General features: G+C 33.2%; 1 pseudogene; it reads left to right on the forward strand.

Annotated features, from left to right (window-relative positions):
• The first annotated feature begins 4,595 nt into the window (after nt 1-4,595).
• On the forward strand, nt 4,596-7,998 carry LOC124819974 (receptor-like protein EIX1; annotated as a pseudogene).
• Nucleotides 7,999-9,890: the final 1,892 nt, after the last annotated feature.

Genomic DNA, 9,890 nt, shown 5'->3' on the forward strand with positions numbered 1-9,890 from the left:
TTTGCTGCCTCCAACCACTTCAGACGTTTCTGCGTTTCTGCTCCCTACGCCGCCTCCTCCCTCCTCCGCCTCCTCCCTCCGCCGCCTCCTCCCTCCGCCGCTGCCTTCATATCTTTGGCGCATTGATCTCCGCTTTGCTGCCGTAGACAACGAGGAACTCAACATCGAAGAGAGGAATCTCCTCTCTATAGCCTACAAGAACGTGATCGGAGCGTGCCGCGCCTCGTGGCGCATCATCTCCTCGATCGAGCAGAAGGAAGAGTCGCGACAACGAGGATCACGTCACCGTCATCCGCGACTACCGATCCAAGATCGAGTCCGAGCTCTTAAACATCTGCGACGGTATTCTCAAGCTCCTCAACTCTCGCCTTATTCCCTTGGCTTCCTCCGGCGATTCTAAGGTCTTCTACCTCAAGATGAAGGGCGATTACCACAGGTTCCAACATCAGGTCTCCAACATCAGGTTCAACCTTCTTTTCCCTTTCCATTTCTTTTTTTTACTGATTTCTTGATTCAGATCTATTCATGAGGTTGAAAGTAGGGGAAGGGGGACCGGCGGGGGTCTGACAGTGAAAACTAACCCAACGGCCGGAGGCAGAGTCGACGATGGAAGCGTCGGACTTGGGGATGGTGGAAGTCGCAACGTGGTGGCGGCACGAGGGACTGGAGGGGGCGGAGGTGGCGAAAACAGAGTGGCGGAAGGAAGCGTTGGAGAGGGAATCGAAGTCAGCCTTGCGATTAGAGGGTGACAGGGGCGCTGTTGGATATCCTTAGAGGAGGAAGGTTGGCGGGGATTGAAGTTATGTTGCGGATGAATGGGATGAGAAAGGAAGAGGGGTTTGTGTCAATGCGAGTGGGGCTGGGGAAGATGAATGGGGGAGAAGGAAGGAGTTGTCTTGTTTGTGGAAGAGGTTTTGAGGCGCGAAATCCCTTATGCTTCGGAGGATAAAGAAGGGCATAAAGGAGGGTCAACCGGGTATCTTGCTTGGAAGATGATGGTAAGCAGATTTTTTTCACTTTGTTGGATAGTTAGTTAGCTCTTGTTTGAAACATTGAATATAGTATTGAGAAAGTCTTTGTTCTGGTTAGCTCTTTTTCTGGTTAGCTCTTGTTCTGGTTAGCTGATGGAGATCTTTGTGACATTGCTCTTGCCATTTGTGCTTCACATTGCTATCTGCTTTGCCCTTTTGCATCAAGTTATTGATTGGATTATTCTGCTTCATCAAGGTTCATTTGGTTTATTTCTCACTTCATTGACTTTGTTAACCAACAAACAAGACTTTTATAACTAGAAACACCGTAACTGGTATCAAATTATCATAACTAGCAACTTGATGAAAAAATTATCATAAATTGAAACAAAATTCTGACTGTCATAAACCTAGTAGTAAGCTGGGGCCGAATTTTTCTCTTTCTGTGGGAATATATTATTTTCAACACTGTCAACTCTATATATAATCCTTAAAGTTTTCTCTTTCTATGGGAATATCTAGCTGCTTCATTTCATAAGCTCTTCTTTGAGCTTTCAAACTATAGCTTTCCTGCCATCATCATCAACATGAGTTTTTATCTACTTTTTTTTCTTTGGTTTCTTGCCTTTTGTTTGATCTCTTCTTCGGCTTGGGGAGCTACTATGCCTCAAGATGAAGGTACAAACTCATTCATTATATAGGAATATATTTTGGATAAAACTTTTAAAGAAAATGAAAAGAAAAAAAATGAAATTGGACTTCAACGTAGAAATTGGACTTGGGAAGAAGGATTGGGATTTCAACGTAGAATGCACTGGAAAGAGAAATTGGACTTCATTTATTCAAAATGCTGTGAAGTGATTACAATTTTCTGCTGACTGTGATACATTTTATAGGTGCTTATATGAATTCTTAGAAATTTGATGTATATATATATATATATATATATATATATATATTATTTGATGTTATGATGAAATAAGTATACAGGTGCAAATAATGTTAAGAAATTACTAATTTTACAAGATTTTTTATGTTTTAATAATTCTGCTCCAAAAATGTTAAGAAATTGGCTAGATTTTTTTTTTGTTGAATTTTCCAACCTACTGCCTCGGTTCAAAAGAGAACCGAGGTGAAAAGTCATTTAAAAAAAAAGGCAAAATCCTACTGCCTCGGTTACTTTTGAACCGAGGCAAAATCTTATTCTTTTTGCCTCAGTCCACAACCGAGGTAAAAAGGATAGACTTTTTGCCTCGCCTGTATATGCCTCGGTTCCAGAACCGCTGTCTATGAGCGAAAATAACCGCTATCGTTTCCTTGACTGTACTAGTGTCGTTATTATGCTTGTGTCCTTTTGTTGTTTTTTCCTTTTGCAATAAATAACATTATTTTGTGTGAATACATGAATAATTAGGAATTGCTTAACAGAAGATGGTGCAACTCTCTAATCTTTAAATAAACATTTGAATTCTAGTCTATATGTAAAGATATTAAACTTGCAAGTATAGTCGTTAAGGGTGTACACATGTCTTAGAACACAACATAACACAAGATATTGTAGATTTAATTCTACTTAGACATTTCTAATACCGTGAGCTATTTATTGTAGGTTTAATTCCACTCAGACATATATAATATAATACAGTGTGCTACGGTTTCATTTTTTAGAGAAAGTGTTTCAGGGCTCTCCATTAAACTCCTCACACATTACATTATGCTCTTTCTTTTATTTATAGTGAACGGCCGGAATTAATAGATGCCAACCACTCACCTAAATATTTTAAAAAGAAATTATTCTTTAATAATAAATATATTAAAATTATAATAGAATTTTTTTAATAAAAATTAAAATGTATCTAACACATTAAAATAAGTAATTATTTATTTATTTTAAAAGTCAACAAACTATTAAAATAATTTTTAGAAATATATATCATGGATTAAATTGACTAATAATATAATTTGAATTTTACACATAATTAGAATTTGGAGATTGATATGAAAATTTTAAATTTAAGAAAACAAAAACTATATTTAAAAACTAAAATAATAATTTATTAGATATTAAATGATAGAGTTAAAATATATTTTTATTTTTGTGTAAATCAGTTTAATAAGAAATTAAATAAATAAAATAATTTTCTAAAGAGAAATGTTTTTATATGATATTATAAACAATTTTTATTATATATATTATTTGTTAAAATAATATTATTAAAAATAAAAATTAAATACGTGTTTCTAAATTTTATTTTATTACTGATCAAATAATTATAAATCATGAAAAGATAAAATTAAAAATGAAAAAAATAATAGAAAAAAATTTATACTCTAAATATAAGTTATTTTTGAATAATTTATTAAATGAAAAATTAATTATAAGTTATAAAAGAATAAAATAAAAAATAGAATAAAATAAAAAATAGAATAAAAAAACAAGTTTAAAAATAAAATAAATAAATAAAAAGATAAAATAAATTTTATGTACATATAATAAAAAAATAAATATATAAAAATTAAAAATAAAATAAATAGATAAAAAGGTAAAATAATTTATATAGACATAACAACAAAATAAATATAAATTAAAAATTAAAAATATTAAATGAATAAAATATTAACTTTTAAACTCTTACTAATACAATAAAATAGATAATAAAAGAAATTTATTAACATCTTGTTATAAGACTAAAAAATTTTTGTAAACCTGTTCCAAGAGACGTGTTCTCCACTTTATAAGTAGTCGTATGTGTATGACATGATCTCTACATTATGTCATGATATCTAGATAATCATGATTGCTGCAAAGGGAAAGACATTGAATGCAACAATGAACGCGCTCATCTACACATGTTTCATATTCTTGGTAAAGATACGTAGTCAAATCTCTTGCAAATATTCAACATTGCAATTATGATAGTAAGACCTTTTCTTCATCTCTTGTTTTCATACCAACCGTTTTCATGTATATGCGCTCAGCTTTAACTTCCTCCAATAACTTTCTCAACACTTTTCATGCATATGTTTCCAGTCAAGTCAGCTATCATCTCCTGTTGTACTGAAACTGTTTCAAAGCCTCCTTCACGTTTCTTTGTATCATTTTATCAATCAAAATAACTGTGCATGCGGGAAATAATAAGAGACATTTGACCTTAGTTATCAAGATTCTTATATAAAATATTAAAAAAATAATCTTTTTTTAACATTAAATCTTAAGATTCTGGATTACAAGTAATTTCTTAAGTTTTTGTATGAGTTTGTTTAGTGACAAATATTTCTTATGTTTTTTCTTGAAAAATTCAAAAAGTGAATATCAGAGTCATTGTTTGTTTTAATAACCATTTCAAATAAGTATAATATATCTAGAGTGAATATAAATCCTATAATTGTGGGTTATTTGAGGGTCGGAAGTATTAAAAGATTCCAAGCAAATAGTCCAATTATTGGTGTGAAAACTCCTTTTCTATTTATTGGCATGGAGTCCAACATAAACTACTGGAAGCACTATACTCTCTACCAAAACGCTTATATATATTCAATCGTTTTGGTTTACACACTTCACAATTAAGAGTAGACCGATCAAATTCAAGGTCCTTGTTTCACTCTTAGGTATTTAGTATCACCAAAAAAGTAATGACTACTTGTTTTCCTAAACTCTGTTGTGTACTTCTCCTCCTCTTGCTGCCTGCTGCAGAATCCATTCTCGGACTCAACAATACCGCAGAAATAAAGTGCATTGAGAGCGAGAGACAGGCACTCCTCAACTTCAAACATGACCTCGTAGATGCTGACATGCTGTCTACATGGAGGGATGATGAGAAGAGTAAAGATTGTTGCAAATGGAAAGGCATTCAATGTGACCATCAAACAGGTCATGTAACCATCCTTCGTCTCCGTGGTTCCTTTCCACAATATTTGAGTGGTGCAGTCAATATCACTTCACTGTTTCCCTTGCAAAATATTCAACATTTGGATCTCAGCAACAATAAATTTATAGAGAGTCACATCCCAGAACTCATGGGCTCACTTACCAACTTAAGATATCTCAATCTCTCCTATTCTTATTTTGGTGGTAATATTCCTACCCAACTTGGAAGCCTTACACATTTATTGTCTCTGGATTTAAGTCACAATCATTTTCTCCGTGGAGATATCCCTTATCAACTTGGAAGCCTTACAAATTTAAGGTATCTTGATCTCAGTTATAATAATCTTGATGGGAAAATCCCTTGTCAACTTGGAAATATGTCACAGTTGAGATACCTTGGTCTCAGTGTTAATTCATTTTCTGGAGCACTCCCTTTTCAGGTTGGGAATCTTCCTTACTTGCAAACTCTTACACTTGGTGGTGGTTTTGATGTCAAACCTAAGGATGCAAAGTGGTTGTCTAATCTCAGTTCCCTCACACATCTTGCCATCAATGGTTTACATAACCCTGAATGGTTGCAAATGATTCATAATCCAAAGCTAAGAGAGTTGAGCCTAGTTGACTGTTTTCTTTCAGATACCCATATTCAATCTCTGTTTTATTCACCGTCCAACTTTTCCACTTCTCTTTCTATTCTTGATCTTTCTTCTAATATGCTCACATCCTCAACATTTCAATTATTGTCTAACTTTAGCCTTAATCTTCAAGAGCTTTATCTTTCTGATAATAACATTGTTTTGTCATCTCCGGTCCACTCAACCTTTTCTTCTCTTGTGAGCCTTGATCTTTCCAATAATAACATGACATCATCGGTCTTTCAAGGTATTTTCAACTTCAGTTCAAAACTTCAAAATCTTTATTTCCAAAGTTGTAGTATTAGGGATGATAGTTTTCTCATGTCAGCTATTTCAATTACGAATTCTTCGTCTTCTCTTGCCTGGCTTGATCTCTCCTCAAATCTGTTGAAATCATCATCCATATTTTACTGGCTCTTCAACTCCACCACCAATCTTCGTACACTTAAACTTTATGATAACATGTTGGAAGGTCCCATTCTAGATGTATTTGGGAAAATAATGAACTCTCTTGAAGATCTTGACCTCTCTGGTAACAAACTGCAAGGCGAGATTCCATCTTTCTTTGGGAACATGTGCGCATTGCAGAGTTTAGACCTCTCTAGTAACAAACTGCGAGGCGAGATTCCATCTTTCTTTGGGAACATGTGCACATTGCAGATTTTAGACCTCTCAAACAACAAATTGAGTGGGAACATTTCTAGCTTCATTCAAAATTCTTCACGGTGCAACAAACAAGTATTTCAGTGTTTGTTTTTATCTGATAACCAGATTACCGGCATTCTACCTATAAGCATTGGATTGCTATCTGAGTTGGAGTTCTTGTACTTGGATGGAAATTGCTTGGAGGGTGATGTCACTGAATCCCATCTTTCAAAATTTTCCAAATTAAAGTTCTTATCTTTGTCAGATAACTCCTTATCTCTAAAAATAGGCCCTAACTGGGTTCCTCCTTTTCAAATAATAAACTTGGGACTAAGATCTTGCCAGTTGGGTCCTAGCATTCCTAGTTGGCTCCAGACTCAACGCTCTTTATTTTCTCTGGATATTTCTGAGAATAGGCTTAATGGTTCAGTACCAAAATGGTTTTGGAACAACTTGCATAATGTGGGACATTTGTATATGTCTCAGAATAATCTCAGTGGTGCAATTCCAATAATTATCATTGAAGCTTTTCATAGACCGTCCATATTTCTGAATTCAAATAATTTTGAAGGAAAAATTCCTCAATTTTTACTACAAGCTTCAGACCTAAGGCTTTCTGATAATAAATTTTCAGATTTGTTTTCATTCATATGTGACCAACGCACAGATGTAATGGCCACCTTGGATTTATCAAACAATCAATTGAAGGGACAACTCCCAGACTGTTGGAAATCTGTACATCAGTTATCTTTCTTGATTTAAGAAACAATAAATTGACAGGGAAGATTCCTGTGTCCATGGGCAGCCTTGTTAAATTGGAAGTCTTGGTTTTACGAAACAATAACCTGACAGGTGAATTAGCTTCCACTTTGAAGAATTGCAGCAATTTAATTATGTTGGATGTGGCCGAAAATATGTTTTTTGGCCCAATACCATCATGGATAGGGGAAAATATGCAACAATTGATAATATTGAAATGCGAGGGAATCACTTCTCTGGACATTTTCCAATTCAACTCTGTTATTTGAAGCGCATTCAATTCTTAGATCTTTCGAGAAATATGTTATCAAAAGGAATTCCATCTTGCTTAAAGAATTTGACTGCAATGACTGAAAAGAACATCAACACAAGTGATACTCTAAATCGTATATATTCGATGAATATCACTTATTTGAAATGTATGGCTTTTTTCAGAAAATTACACCCTTAGCATAAGCTTGATGTGGAAAGGTGTGGAACAGGTGTTCAAAATCCAGAGTTACAGCTTAAGAGCATTGATATTTCAAGTAATAATTTAACTGGTGAAATACCGATGGAGATTGGATATTTGGCTGGGCTAGTTTCTTTGAATTTATCCAGAAATAATCTGAGAGGAGAAATTCCTTGTGGGATTGGGAGTTTAAGATCATTAGAGTCCCTCGATTTATCAAGAAATCATTTCAGTGGAAAAATTCCTTCTTCTCTTTCTGAAGTTGACGGTCTGGGCAAACTGGACTTGTCACACAACTCTCTTTCAGGAAGAATTCCATTGGGAAGACACTTTGAAACCTTTGATGGGTCTAGTTTTGAAGGAAACATTGATCTTTGTGGTGAACAACTCAATAAAAGTTGTCCTGGAGATGGAGATCAAACAATAATAAAGCTTTCAAAGCTGAAGCAACCAATGATGATGAAGATAGCTGTTTCTGAGGCATTATACATGAGCATGGGGATCGGATACTTCACTGGATTTTGGAGCTTAGTAGGGCCAATGCTACTTTGGCGTTCTTGGAGAAATGTTTATCTGAGATTCCTAAATAAATTGACAGACAGTATGTATGATCAGTTGCATTGAATGGGACGAGAAAAACGTATGCGTGTATCTTCTCCTTTTCAAATTCACGATGTCTTGGTTGAATGTAGTATGTTATAGGCAAAAAAATATGGGTTCTTGAGCCAGAACATTTAATACGTACTCTCTTTACTCCGTTATCCCCATTTAACCTAATATTTAAGAATTAATACTTCAATTTAAATCATATTTATATTATATTTATGTTTAATATTTTAAAATCTTTTAAGATACATTATTGATATTTATTAATGAAATATTTAATATATTAAGCATAATATTTTTTATTAAAAATATTTTTTATTCTTTGTTTTATTCTTTCCATGCATCAAATGATTCCACAAATAAAAATCAAATACTTTTCTTTCCAAATCATTTGATAAAACCTTAATTATTTAAAAAAAAATAATAAAAATACCTATATTACCTAAAAATAAGCTTAAAAAATGTTAATAACAATTATCAAACTACCTAGACTTGAATTTTTCATGTTTCCATGAAAGACAAAATTACTAAATAAGAAAAACTGTGGTTAACTTATTATAATAACACAAAAACAAATGACTTCCCAATCCTAACGAAATATCGAAAGAATTTACTTGTAACCAAAACTCAAGATGGAAACAACATGATATTTTTTATCAAAGTAAAATATAAGTAGTATTTAGAAACAATTTAAATTTTATTACAAAGAAAAAACATAAATTCCCTATATAATAATATTTAATCAAATGTAATTATGGTGAGCCACAATGAATTATATAGGTGATCAATTCCCTGTTTAAATTAAATCACTTGGATAGTTTTTAATATGCTAATGAAAAACAACATGCTTAGATATTAACTAAAGTTTAAAATTTAGTACTTAATTTATTTAATTATATAACAACCTAGAAAATATCTTAATAGCAATGGTGGATTTTATAAAAAGAGAACACTAAAATATTTTAATAATAAAAGGTTTAAATTATAAATAGATTTCTAATAATGGAAGTTTATTATATAAAAATCACTATTTACTTATAAAGATTTTCTAGAATTTTCTGTCTTTTCATTTTTGAATTCGTCTCTAATATGTTTAACGAGATTCTGTTGGATTCACAACAGAGAGGTTTACTGATGAAACTCATCCAAGGAGCTACAACATTAGCTATGACTAAGAGAATAGAAGGAGAAGAAACGATTTCAAAGAGCTCTTTTGTGGAAGATAGTGTATTTGTCTTTCCTTCTCTTAGCATTGTAAAAATATAAATAAGTCTTTTTTTATGCTTGTATTTAGGACGATCTTACATTTTGTTTAGGCTTGTATTTTTTGTCATTTTTGTTGAATAGCCTATGATTTAATTGATTATGTAAATGGCCTAATCGATTAAAACAAACAATATCCTACAAAGAGTGCAATTCTATGATTTAATCGATTATGTAAGTACATAATCGATTAAAACAGACAACTTTATGCAAAACTACTGTTTTGGCTTTCAAAAGTGACTCTTGAGTGACTAGGGAAGCTAAGTGGTTCTTTGGCTACCTTGACCTCAAGTGATCTTAAAACATTGCTTCTGGACCTAGAAATCCTCTAAAGGTGCATACATTTGAAACTAACTAAGAAGATTATTGAATTCTTTACTTCAAAAGGTACATTCACTAGTGCAGCGAGGGGATTTTACCGCGGTTATTTTTCACTATACGTCGCGGTTTAAGAACCGCGGCATATTCAGCCGCGGTAGTAAGTCAGAGACTTTAGGCCGCGGTTATGACTGCGGTATATAGGTTGCGAAATATGCCGTAGTTGTCGAGGGAACCGCTGCCTAAATCCATTTTTTTTAAAAAAACAAAATTCCACTATATGCCGCGGTTCAACCGCGGCAAAAGACTCAAGCATATGCCGCGATTAGTGTTAAAACCGCGGCCATATGTCTCGTTTTAAAAAAAACGAAAAC

This window comes from Vigna umbellata, unplaced genomic scaffold (assembly GCF_029865625.1).
Source record: "Vigna umbellata cultivar VRB3 unplaced genomic scaffold, Vumbellata_1.0 scaffold_878, whole genome shotgun sequence".
Classification (NCBI taxonomy): Eukaryota; Viridiplantae; Streptophyta; class Magnoliopsida; order Fabales; family Fabaceae; genus Vigna; species Vigna umbellata.